We start from the raw sequence: 13727 nt of genomic DNA, 5'->3' as shown, positions 1-13727 counted from the left end.
GTAAATCTTACATTTTAATTAGGGCAAGCACATAATTTAAAGCTATGAGTTCTGTTTGGTTTTAGATCCCAAATCCCTCTTTTCATTGTATGCAATATATATTCAGCATTTCTCAGCCTTCACTTTTGTCTGCACGTGGCATGACAGATCCAGATAAAGAGAAACATCAAGTTACAAAATGTTAAAATCCCGTGATACTTGAAAAAAAACAAGAAATGACAGTTGAAAACGCAGACATTAGCAGGCACAGAGAACGCTCAGTTTCTTATATATAATTTTTTTGGTATTCCCTATATTCCACATTCAGAGTTCAACACTGCAGGTACTGTAAGTAAGCAACCCAGTCTAGTGAAAGGTGTCCCCGCCCATGGCATGGGGGTTGGAAATAGCTGATCTTCCAACCCAAGCCATTATATGATTCTATGATATTTAATCTGTAATTAGATGTTCCCATCTTGGATAGCCTATCAGTATAAAATTAGTCTGTTCATCCAGAGCTAATTCTGAGAATTCATTCTTGCAGAAACCATAAAAGTCCTTTTGAAAAAGACCACCTCCAGGAGCCCTGCATCCTGGAACCATTCCAGTAGGAAAGTCTGTGAGACAGCAGTCTCCCACTCCTGAGTTGCAGGAGAGCATTGCAACTTGATACTTAAACTGGAGAGGATATCATCTGTGTACCTAATTACCACCATTTTTATGGTTTACGCATAGGTACATGAATAAACACTGTGTATATGTTGCAGGATCATTAATTTATAAATGGTTAGATTGCAACTTTTATTTGGCTTCCTACCATGAGACCCAATGAAGAAAACTTCACTGTCTTCCTCCAAAATAATGTCTGGTGCCTCTGCACCTGACTATAATCATTGTAGAAGCCTGTACTGGAGAGCAACCCGTTTCTGACTACAAATGTAGGAAAAACAGGAGGTGTTTTTTTTTTAAATGAAAAACTATTCTGGGGAAAGAGACACACCTTTCTGAAATACTATAGTTTATTTTAAATAATAGTATTCATCCACTTAATTAAGTACCAAAGCACTCTTCAGAAAAACAAACAAGCCCCTCCTGTCACTTTAAAAATAGTATGAATTCTGAAGAAGCAGCTTAAAGTATAGCAAACAGCAACCTTTCTTCTAACTTAAGTACAGTGTGTTTTCAAAGTTCAACATTATCAAGTGCTATCATAATTACAAAGATTTTTTCCCTCTCTTGCAAACTAAACAATCAGGACATTTTCTCATGAAATAGTCTTTGAATAGAGATTTGCCATGGACATCATCACGTTTCAGAATCAAGGATCAGATGTTATGGTTTGCACCTCTGTGATGTTGAGTCTGTGCTATATAGCAGATATGTGCAGAGAACATAAACATTAATCAAAACAATACTCCCGAGGGAAGCATAAGATCACAGAATGGTTTGGGTTGGGAGGGACTGTAAAGATCATCTAATTCCAAACCTCCTGCCATGGGCAAGGATACCACTCACTAAATCAGGTTACTCAGGGCCCCATCCAACCTGGCCTTGAACACTTTCAGGGATGGGGTAACTACAACCTCTCTGGACAACATGTTCCTGAAGAATTTTTTCCTAATATCTAATCTAAACCTACCCTCTTTCAGTTTAAAGCCATTGCCCCTTGCCCTGTCACCATCTGTTTGTATAAAAAGTCCTTCTTCCTCCATTTTAAAAGCCCCCTTAAGGTACTGGAAGGCCACAATGAGGTCTAACCCAGAGCATTCTCTTCTCAACCCCAGCTCTCTCAGCCTGTCTTCGTAACTCAGGTGCTTCTTCTCTCAGATCATCTTTGTGGCCCTCTTCTGGGTCTGTTCTAACAGGTCCACATCCTTGTGCTGAAGACTCCAGACCTGGACACAGCACTCCAGGTGGGGTCCCACGAGGGCAGAGCTGAGGGGCAGAATCACCTCCCTTGATCTGCTGGTCACTCCTTTTTTGATGCAGCCCAGGATGCAGTTGTCCCTCTGGTTTGCTAGCACAAACTGTTGGTTCATGTCCAGCTTTTCATCCATGAGAATCCCCAAGTCCTTCTCTGCAGGGCTGCTCTCAGTGACGTCTTGTCCCAGTCTGTACTCACACCCGGGATTGCACACCAGCATACATCCAAGGAATCTGGCAATGCATACATTATACAATGGCAACAAAAAGAGTAATGACAGTTTAACCCAGGATGACTGCAGAATTTAGATGGCTACAGCTGTCCTCAAACTTTGCACACATTGCACCACCACTTCATTATAACTGCTTATTCTGTTCCCTTTCTCTACATTTAAATTTATCACTGCCATCCACCTGTTTCATCTTACCATGTTTTGGTGAACAATGAATCAGACTGTATATGTACAGTTTAGCAGTAGGAACGACAATAACTCACAGAAACCTCAATTTACTACTGCTGCTACTTCTGAATAAACAGTACTTTCCAATTATATATCTTATGTCTTACTGCTTTCTTTTCTCTTAAATCATATTTGTTTACCATTGAGGGCACCTTTTTTTTTTCTCAAACACATTAGAAAATATATTGCATATTCTCAAAAAGCACAAAAAATATTTAAGACCTGCATATTCTTGTCATTCCCTGAAGATCTTGAGCGACACCGTCATTCATTAGCTTGCTCTGGGCCATTACATTTCTACATATCTTACTTATACTGGCACTCAGCCAGCACTGACTGTTCAACTCCAGAAAGCCCATATGTTTTTGCAGTTTTTGAAACTAGCATGAGAACCACCCTGAAGAGTAGCTCTCGGCTGGTACGTTAAACTGTAAAACCATGAACATTGATGCTGTTCTCTTTCTATTTAGTGTTGAAACTGAAACTATTTTTTTAGGTGCAACAAGAGCCATATGAAATTTCCCTACTGTGTAGACATTCTGTAGCCATATTTTTAACGGAACAGATCTGTTAAATGTATCTAAAAATGTAAAGAATAAATGCATGAAGAATCGGACCCTGTGTATATTGCTGGACGAACATCATAGCTCTGACAAATACTGGGTAGCACTCATGCCTCTCTCAACTTAAGAAGAAAATGAGAAGTAATGCAGTAAGAGAAGGCCTTAGTGCAGACAGAACCACAGTGGTTTTCCTTCAACATATGAATGCATCGTAACTGATGCAACACAGGGAACTACTGAAGTGGGAACAGTATGATATATCAGAAAACTAGTAAAATATACAATGTTTACTTAGTTTGCACACATTTATGTCAAAACTATTCACTTCAATATATATTGCTTGAATAAATTCTTAGACTGTATGTGACTTGATTAAAATAATTAGTTAAAGTACTTCAACATTACTATGTGACAATTTTTATTTAGTTAAGAAATCACCGGTAATTTTAGTTTGAGGAAATCCCCAAAGCTTTTTGCTACTGACTCTTTACCTGCATGAGTTTCACCAGTATCAGGTAGTGTTCTGCATCTTCTCAATGCAAAACCCACGATTCATGAATAAATAATCAATCAAAACAATGGGAATCAATACTAGCAGATCCTGAAGGCCACAAATTAATCTACATCTACTTTACCAAACTGAACCCCAGACATTCTTCATCTCTCATGATCCTTCTTCAAATAACTTTATTTTCTACCACTCATGAACCCCCCCAAAAGTGAAGGAAACCGAATTTTTGATTTAATAAATAATAACCTCACTGAGATTTCTAAAGTAAGTAAATGGTGTAAAATGCTATTCTACAGGAAATGTTTCTATCAGTTCTCCACTGACTACCCTGATTTGTCTTGCTCTGATGTTTCCTTTCTTACTGTTTCTGTTTAATGGCAGGTATTCTCTATAAACTGTTAGTGGTACTCAGTATTATCTCTCCACTTTTATATTAGAGAATCAGTAATCGAATAAATAATTAGTATTTGTCTTTTCTTCAATTAAATTAGCTAAATATTAATTACAATACAGAATTACACTTTTCAGTTCAGGTCAATAACTGCAGGTTCCCCAAAAATATTTCTGACTGAAAAGAATTCTATCATTATTTGTGCATCAAAGTTTATTATGATCAGCCAGAATTCTGACACACAAGTATCTTGCAGATACTTTTCTTCTTTTTTTTTTTCTTCCCTTTTTTGATAATATCTATTTAAGAGAGAAATTTATAATAAAATGCCATTTATGGCATATTTCATTATGATTACTGTCGTTGGCAAAAATATTATTCCTTATAAAATTGCACCATTTATTGAAAAAAATGATAGCCAGACAGCAGCTGTAGATTCAGAGGCTGTTTTGTAACACTGGCTGGTGACCCCTGTATAATTTCAAAATTAAAAAATCTCCACAACTGTAGAAAACCTCAGAGACAACTTTCTTGGTAGATTAGAATTGTTCTCTTTCCCTCAAGTCTGTCTGACTTTGCTAAACCTGTTCTCTACACTTTTCTCCCACTTGTCACTTTTCTTTTTGAATGCATCATGTTTCTTTAACCAAGGAACAAGTAAAACAATGGCAGAATACAAATACTGATGCAAAAAATCAAACTTGAGAAGGCGTAAGTGCATGCAACTCTTACTGGAATGTGTGCAACATAAAAATCTAAAAGTGAGAAGAATTCACACTCATTACATTTGTCCTTGAAATATAAACTATTCAGATAGATAAAAAGAATGTTACACCTATGCTACAGAACATTTCCTAAAATGTCACAGTGCATAGCTAAGGAAAAAAGTGGTATCTTTGAAAACCATTTATGTCTGAGAGCCCAATGGAATCAGAAGGGGAGGATTTAGACATTTTTACAAATAAGTTCTATATTTATAGTTTCATAGATATATAAGATGTAGTCAGAGTTATAACTATACTTTATATAGTCAAATGTATTACTTATATTGTTCTATTTTTGCTCTCACAACATAGTGAAGTTATGGATTCAGAAAGTTTGAAATGTCACATAGTTGTGGCACTCCTGTGTGAAAAGGAAGTTTTCACCTCATGAAAACTTCAGGTATAATCAGAAGATTGGAGAACAACATTAGTCTTCCTCAATATAGCATATTTCATTCCAAAATCACATATCCAGAACCAAAAATAGTGTTATTAGTAACAGAAAAGATGCTGTTCCTTTACACAACCAGCAAAGTATTCTGCTTACAGTATTGACTAGTATTCCTTCCTTATCTTCTGCACACCACTAATATTTTATGAACACGTAAAAATAAAATCAAATATACTTTTAAGTCACATTGGCTAGTAATTTTGGGGTTGATGTACAAAAACAATAATTACTTCTACTGCTTACTTAGTAAAGTTTACATACATTCAACAGTAGTGAACTGTAAGAACAGTTACAGAAAACATGTGCCGTCTTGTATATGAAGAGTACAGGAGACAGAGAGAGACAAGCTGGAGTGAGTACAAGAGCATTGGAAGCTATTAAGGGACTGGAGCTTCTCATGTATATACCTGAAAAGGTTGAGAGAGCTGGCACTGCTCAGACTTGTGAAAAGCAGACTCCGAGGGATCTTACAACGTGTATAAATACCTCATGGCACAGAAGGTGGCCCTTTTTCAGTGGTGCCCAGCTGACAAGAAAAGAGGCAAGGGGGCAAAACTGAAATACAGGAACTTTTGTTTCACGTAAGAGTATTCTGTAATGGTGAGACTGAACAGGTACCCAGAGAGGTTGCGGAGACATTGTCCTCAGAGATACTCAAAACCTAACCAGGCATGGCCCCAAGCAATCTACTCTAGCTGACCCTACTAGACAGTCTCCAGAGTCATCTGCCAACCTCAGGTATTCTGAGCACCCTGAATTTATTGATCATTTTTAATTACATTTACTAAAGGGATAGCTATCTCAAATATACAGGATTCTTCTATTTTTTTTTTTAATAAATTGGCTGGTGGGAAGTAAACTTTTTTAGTCTAATAGTCTTATCAGCCTTTATTAAAGTGAAACATGATTAGGAATTGTTTGGTAATAGCCACATAGCTGCTTGCAAGTGTTATTTACTAGTCCATCTATATAGCCAAAGCACCAAACTAGCCACAGCTCATACTGCCTTTGCCCAACTATAAGAGCACATGGAAAAAGCTAGCAATACTACAAGAAGGTATCTGGAAGGAACTCAGGAAGCACAGACAGAGCCCGTGGGGTATAAAGAAGAAAGGATTGAAGAATTCATTTTTAAGCTAACTAATCAACTTTTACTTTGAATGAGACTAATAAAAATAAATATCACTTTTATGTTCATTATTGCCACTTAAAATGGCAGAAAAAAACTCACCTTCTTGCCTGTGCTGCAAAAAGGATGGCAGAACCATAACATTACATCCTAGTAGCAAGGAACTAAGACAATATTCAGCTAAAGGATGACAGAAAGTGCAATGGCTTATATAGAGAGCAAAGGCACGTGCAGTCTTGGAGATGTCTGAAATAATGCAGATAACTTTACTTGTAGAGTGTGTGCTCCAGCATTCTGCTGTAAAATGGGGCTCATTCTCACAGTGATGTCAGAAGGATAAATACATCAAATATTATGAGGTTCTCAGCCAGGAGACCTAAGTGTTGCTGATGAAAAGCTGCAGTCATCTGCATCTTCCAGCTACTACATTTTGTTTTAATCTCAGTACTGCACTTTTAATACCCTATGACTGATGATACTTTTTACTCCTCAGCCTCCATCTATCCATACCTTTCCTTATGCTAAGAAATCTTTGCTTTTGTGTTTCTAAATTCATCCATTGTTTTTGTGGACAAAATAAGCATTAAAAATTGCAAAGAATGAAAAATAGCTTTTAAGCCTTGATTGTGAACAATACAACTACAACTTATATTGGAACCCTAACTTTTGTCAGTAAAAACAGAAATACTGCTAAAACTTAGGCACCTCAAATCAGCAATGACTTTGCTTATGTGAAATTATGTGTGCACATAAATCTTTGCATGATCAGAATAGAGGGCTTGACACCTGCTGAAGCTGACAGAAAAGCCTTGCTTTTACAGATTTCAGCAAGTTCAGAATCCAGCCATCAATTTTTCCTAGTGAAACATTGAATAGAGATGATTAGATTTTAGTAGCAAAGGCATTGTTTCACATCCTATTTTGTAGTACGAGCTGCTAAAAACATGACCAACCTGATGTTTCTCTTGGACTGCTATAAATCAAAAGCAACTTAAGTGAAGTCATTAGTGTAATATGAGGAAGGTAAAAAACAGGCCCAGGGTGTTGGTATATGAAGCCATAGTGTACCAGTCTCCCTTAAAAAGAAACTTTTAGTTAACTTCTGTTCTGCTTAGAAACTAAGCAGGAAAGTTTGCTTTGGGAAGAGCATTCACAAAGAGCAAACTATTTTGAAAAATTGAGATTCTATTTTGTTAATTTTAAAGAAAAAATTAAAATTTTGATAATTTTAAGGACTACAGGTTTCTAAAATTGCATCTGGTGAAATAAAACATTCTTTGGTTTACAAGTTTACAAAAATGTGTCTGAAACCCACTAATTTCTATGTATGTACACCCCAAGAAAGCAGAACTACTTTTTCAAATACATAGTTAAAAAGTCACTCCCAAAAAAAGACCTCAGAGTTTCTCTAGTTTATTTTTAAATATCTGAGTTCAGTCATAAACATCCCAAAATATAAGTTTATTATGGAAGATACTAATTATTAACTATCAAGTTATAAATGGAGTTGCCCCTTGGATTCCTAAATTAATCATAGGAATATGCAACACTTTCGTAAGTACATTTTTTTTGCAATCTTTTCTCTCTCAATTAAGAACTTGGTAACTTCTTTGTTTGGTGTCTATTAGGCACACAATTGCTTAAAACTGGGCAAGATTTCTCATTTAACTGTTTTACAGTTAAACTGAAAGGTGCAGAAATGCTTCTTAGGCAGTGCAGCCAGAGGATGTACTATTTTGTTTTTGTAGTGTGCCTAAAAGAAAGTTATTATGCACAATGGGGATGCAGTTGACCATGTAGCAAAACGTATTCGATCTTTACTCTCTGACAACAAACAGGAAAATGATGGATCTTAGGGAGGAACTCTTTCTTTTAAATGAAATATTCATTCATACTCCATGTTGCAGTAAGAAAACAAATAACAGTTGTATACATGTATATAAAATGATGTCTCAAAGGTGAACCACATTTTACTAGAAGCACTGAAATAAACCAGCTTTTAATGCCACTAGAGATCCTAAGTCAATGTACAAAGCAATCCTTTGTAATGCTCTATCATAAATTTTAAACGTGCAAGCCTTACTGGTCCTCAGCCATTAAACACAAATGGGCCAAATTCTATTCAAACTTGCACCATTTTTGGGAAGAAGGCTAGTAAGCAGAGCATAAATCTTGTCAAAATTTCAGCTGGCAATCTGCAGTGTAAATCACACTGATGTTTATTTACAGGAATGACATTTTATAAATTATTACAAGTCTGTTTTTCCTAAATATTTTAAATTGAGCTTTCCATAAGGTTCATTTTGAAGATGCTTGGCAAGGTAACCTATCAAATCAGTAAAGTTATTTCATTTTACTCTCATTTTACTTTACTAGTATGTTTTATTATTGTGCAATATTAATTTTGTTTATTTAATTTGCCTACTGTATTCATTTAGGCATTCGTTTTAAAGACTTATTTGCAGAATGCAGCAGAAAAAAAATAGAAGCAAACAGTTCTCCTACACAATACAATGCTTTCCTTTATTAAGAACATGATAATTTAGTATGAACACACAATTATTCCACCTCTGAAAAATAAGCAAAGTGACAGTGTAATATAAAATAATCTCATCTAAATCACACACTACCATCAAATGTATTAAGAAAATGTTTATTATGGACACTAAATGTGGCGGTCTTGGCCTTTTTCATACTTTCACTTGGCTTTCAGAAACATGTAAATCTCTAAGCCTGATAAATTATGATTTTAATTAATTATGTAATTATATATGAGAGAGAAAGAGAGAGAGATGTACAGATATATATATATATATATGTAGGAAAGTTACTTTTTACAGTAAGTTCAATCTTGCACAGGGACACTGGCTAATGAAACTTGTCTACAGACAACTTGGAGACATAATCTTTACCCAAGCAGAGAGCCACAGAGAAGCAGTATGCTAGCATCAATTTTGAAAATGCATGCAATTTTGCATGGAAATACAACTCTATAAATTTTATGTTCTGTTTTATTTCCAGTGCCTGGGCTTCTCAAGCCTTTACAGAAAACTGGAAGTAACTAACTGCTAAAGTAAAAGACAACTGCATTACAAAATACAGTACTGAAAGTAATGTATCTCTAATTAGATCACTGTAACAAGTCATATAAACAAGGGTTAATTGCACAGCAAAATATATTATTTTTTAAAAATAAAGCTTTATTAATTTAACCCTTTTTTAAAAAGACCAATACTATAATTAAAATTTAAATTTTTCTGCATATCTTACCTTAGGGTTGAAAACTGCCTTCGTTTTCCAGTTACTTCCAAGATTGCTTTTCCACAGCTATTCATCAGACCATTATTAAGCCATTCTGTATTATCTTTCACCTCTAAAAATCTTTGTTCAGTGATAAGGAATTTCATTTGCATTAACTAAAGTAACTATACTGAGAAAAAATTCCTTACCATATAACTCATTAAAAGAAGCATGCACAGCCCATACTTTGCGCTTGGAAAGAACACATTCTTAGAAGTTTGCACTGAACTACTGTTTTGAAAAGCATCTGAAGATAATAATAAAAAAGGTAAAAGAGCTGTAGTGTCACCTAGTGGTTAAAGGTAGTAGAAAAGTATACCTAGGATTGCTTTTTAATCTACTTACAGTTTTAACAACATTAAAATATACATCAGATGTTATACTGACATTCTTGAAGAGATAAGTAGACATTAAGAATTGGACCTATTGCTGACATAGGTCCTCTGAGTACTACAGAGACCTAGAGAGCTTTTGGCTCTGAACTTATCTTTTAATTGTTTCATTGTAATGTTAGGTATTACATCTTAACTCTGAATGTAAACACTGCATTTTTAAGAGCTTGGGATGCAAGAGAAAAGCCTCAGATTGAGAGGTTGACTGGTAGACAACATATAGAATAAAGCCAAAAAATGCTGTGCAAACAACCTTTCTTTCTTCTGCTGTGAACACACTGTCTTCTTTTTGTACTCTAGGATGTCTTTAAAGCAAGTCTGACAAAGCAGGACTACACATATGTTGCTTCTGAGACACTAAAATGCACCTAAATGATAAAGCTCAAGTCACTGAGATAATAATTCAATCTAAATTTATGCATGGATTAGACCCCTCACTTGTACAGTTTCCAAGTATAACTATATTTTTTTCAGATAAATTCTTAACATAGAAGCAGGTAAATATTTAACTGATTTTTTTTCCCAAAACTTTTCAGTAGATTAGTTCCTGTAATTTAGGACCAAAAGAAAAGTTTGCTTCAGGATGTTGGTGTCAAAACTCAAGCTAAGGCAATGCTGCCACTTTCCCCAACCCTTCTTGCACAGCAGAAACATAGTGAAGAGTTGTACTAGTTGTAGACATATGATGGGACTCCCTTCCACATAGTCTACTATGGTAAGGGGGGAAAAAGATTTTGGGAATAGTCATTTGGTTTAATAGTCATTTAGTTGCCATTTGACCACTAAAATAGATTTTTAAAGAAGGAAAATAATACCTTTTACTGAAACAATTAAAGGTATTATCCTCTACTTGCATTCATTCAATAGCCATACTCTCAAGAAAATTTTCTATTCCAGCATTTAAAGCACTAGTGTAAGCTCTGTATAACCACCTCATCGTTGTCTGTGGAAAGAGGAATTATAGAAAAATGTAGCAAGTACAGATTTCCTTTGGACAGTCATTTTTATGAAGTCTTTTTTTGTAACACAGATTAACCCATATTAGTTTTGCAACAATTTGAAAATTCTGTGGGAACATGTATTTAAGCTTGTTACCACGAAGCATTATTATCATAAGAGACAAGGCATATGCACAGGAACTTCTACAAGATGTTGTATTACCTGACATTAAGTCATTTCATCCTTGTTTGCCTTCAGTGAGGCAAATAGATTTACTTGCTCTTAATGCTCCAGTCTGAAGACTGATTAATTCAACCACGGTTCACATTAAAGGGGGAAAAAAGGTAGATAATATCCTACCTTACACTGCACTTTTCAGAAGACTTAAAATAAGCCTATGGCTTTCTAGTACCACAAGAATTGAAAAATACCAATAACAAATTCTTAATAGATAGTAAACATACAATCAACCTTGAAATGTTTTACACAGCTGAATAGCTAACCAACAAATCCCTGCAAACAGAAAAACTGTGGAAATCAGGAATTACTATAAAACTGCAAAATATTGTTCAGGATTTCCATTCAATCATATTTATAGCAATTCAGTAATTTTTTGTTCTCTATTTTGAGATTGAGTATTTTAAGTGAAAGCTTTCTTTCCATATGCACCTTCACATGTTTACTAAAACAGTGTATATCACATCTACAGAGGAAATTAATAAACATTTGTAGACATCATAGTCACATGAGCTGTAGTATACATATTTTCCAAGTGAAAAGTATATAATTTTTCCTTGCAGATCCTTTATATCATTGGCTTCCTAGTTACAAATTGCAAATACTCAGCTTTAAACAGAACTAAATAAACTTCTTGCACTGAACAAATTCTTTCTGAGCTGAAGTACTGAGCACAGGTAGAGGTGAACCATGAGTTTCATGGGACTATGTGCAATTTAAAACCTTAAGTGGCAAATAATATGATGTACTACTTCGTCCTTGGTGTGTGAGACTTTTTCCTCAGTCTCTTCCCTTTTGTGCTAAACTCAGTGATTAGTAGAACTGCTTGCAACAAATATTCATAATTCACATTCTGCAAGCAGTCAGTAGTATGCGCTTATAGCTTGTACTTTCAGACAGTGTTCTTACAAGTAAACATGTTTCCTAGAGTATTCAAGGTGGGAAAGCAAACATCAGAGGGCATGATCAATCAAAGTAATTTTAAAAAAAGGTTTGGAAAAACATTTACAAATTCCTTCCTAGAATGTAACACCTTGTAACCTAGATTTTATAGAATATGAACTCTAAACAATAGTACAATAATCACAGTATGGACTGATATTTCAAGTGGACTATACCAAACTTTAAATTATAATATGAAGGAGTATCTCCAATGATAGATAAATAATAAATTATTTAAAATAAAGAGTTACTTTTGGTCTAATAATGCATCTCATCCAGAGAAACAAGATAGTTAATAGTTTCACAACTATGTATGTGGGGAATATATTTTAATCCCTTGCATCACCTTTAGAAGATATAAATTATTAAAACAAGAATGGGACATTACCGATGTTACTCTAACTAATTGTTTCCTAAAACTGGAGAATGAAGAGTCAGCACACACTTACTCTTTATTCTCATAGTATTTTGTGAAATACATTAGAAAACACGGATAAATTAGGAATTTTTAAAGACTCGAAAAAGTACAGTACCTGGTAATAGGTAGAAAAAAGAAAAAATATTTCACTTTGACAGTAGAAATAGATCATTTGGTGTCAAAGTAAATGAGACAGACTGAACAATAGAGTAAATATTAACAGAACAAATGAAAACCGTGCTTTTTGTGTGATATTTGTAAAAATGGAATTATTTGCAACCTGTACTTCTTCATACAGACCTTAAAAGCCCAATGAGATACACACAGTGAGGACGTACCAGTTTGAGGAAACTTTCTTTTTTTGCCTGAACATGTGATGGTAGTTCAACCATGTTCAAAACACATGTGCCCTAAACCATCCATGTTAAGGCTGAGGACAGTGTAAAAACTGTGGAACTACTTCATTAAGTGGCTGAAGCAATGGAGATTGTTGCATAAAAATTGTCAGTGGAGGGCAGAGAAATTTGGTTAGCAGGCTTTTGCACTGCTGGTCATCTACTTCCCTCACTTTCTCATTAAGATAGGGTGGTTGTGGCAGGACTGGTCACATTACTGACACCCAAAACCTATCAAGCTTCTTTGAGCTAAAAATGGACACACTCATCCCCCAAGCTTCATGGGATCACAGTCTCACATCTTGTGCATCTCTTCCCTCATGTCTGACTAAAAAGGCTCATAGTTGAAAATACTGTAAGGCAAGAATTTTCTGTGAGATTTCCTGTTAGTCCTGAGTTCTACAAGGTTGAAGATATTGCAATTTCTTCTTTCATCTCTTGTTTCTGCTAAAGTAAGAAGTTCATAGACACAAAAGCAAAAAGCAAAAAAAAAATAATTAAAACTTTAAAAATTTCTTAAAGGAATTTTAGAAAAAAATTCTAAGAGAAAAACATATCTTTGGTCTGGGTTTAATTTTTAATGAAGATTAGGGATTGCTCTAAAGTTTTTTTGAAAGTTTTATTTACTTTATAAGAATCCCGAACTATCATAATCATGAAAATGAAAATTAACGAGTGGTTTCATGTATCAGTGTAAACAAAAGATGCAACTAGTCTGAGACTCAAGACCTTGTTTCAATCCTCAGCCCAACCACAGGCTTCCTGTGTGACCTATATACGCCAGTCTAATCTATCTGATGTCAGTGTCTTGGCTGTGTAATTAAGCTAGCATTTCTCTGCCTCAGAGGCATCCTATGAAGATAAAATGAATAATTACTTGCTTTTGTGTTAGCATAGTAAAAGAAATTAAGCAGACTCCAAAACTGAGAATA

The 13727-nt window shown here is 35.0% G+C and overlaps 1 protein-coding gene across 6 annotated transcripts in view; it reads right to left on the bottom strand.

Moving 5' to 3' along the window:
- SLC25A21 (solute carrier family 25 member 21) overlaps positions 1–13727 on the bottom strand; it is a 252255-nt gene that overhangs the window by 126653 nt on the left and 111875 nt on the right. The gene's annotated exons all lie outside the window — the stretch shown is intronic.

This window comes from Manacus candei, unplaced genomic scaffold (assembly GCF_025592945.1).
Source record: "Manacus candei isolate 608988 ecotype Guabito, Panama unplaced genomic scaffold, ASM2559294v1 h1tg000067l, whole genome shotgun sequence".
Classification (NCBI taxonomy): Eukaryota; Metazoa; Chordata; class Aves; order Passeriformes; family Pipridae; genus Manacus; species Manacus candei.
The sequence above is the reverse complement of the archived record's forward strand: the minus strand, read 5'-3'. Positions and strand labels throughout refer to the sequence as shown.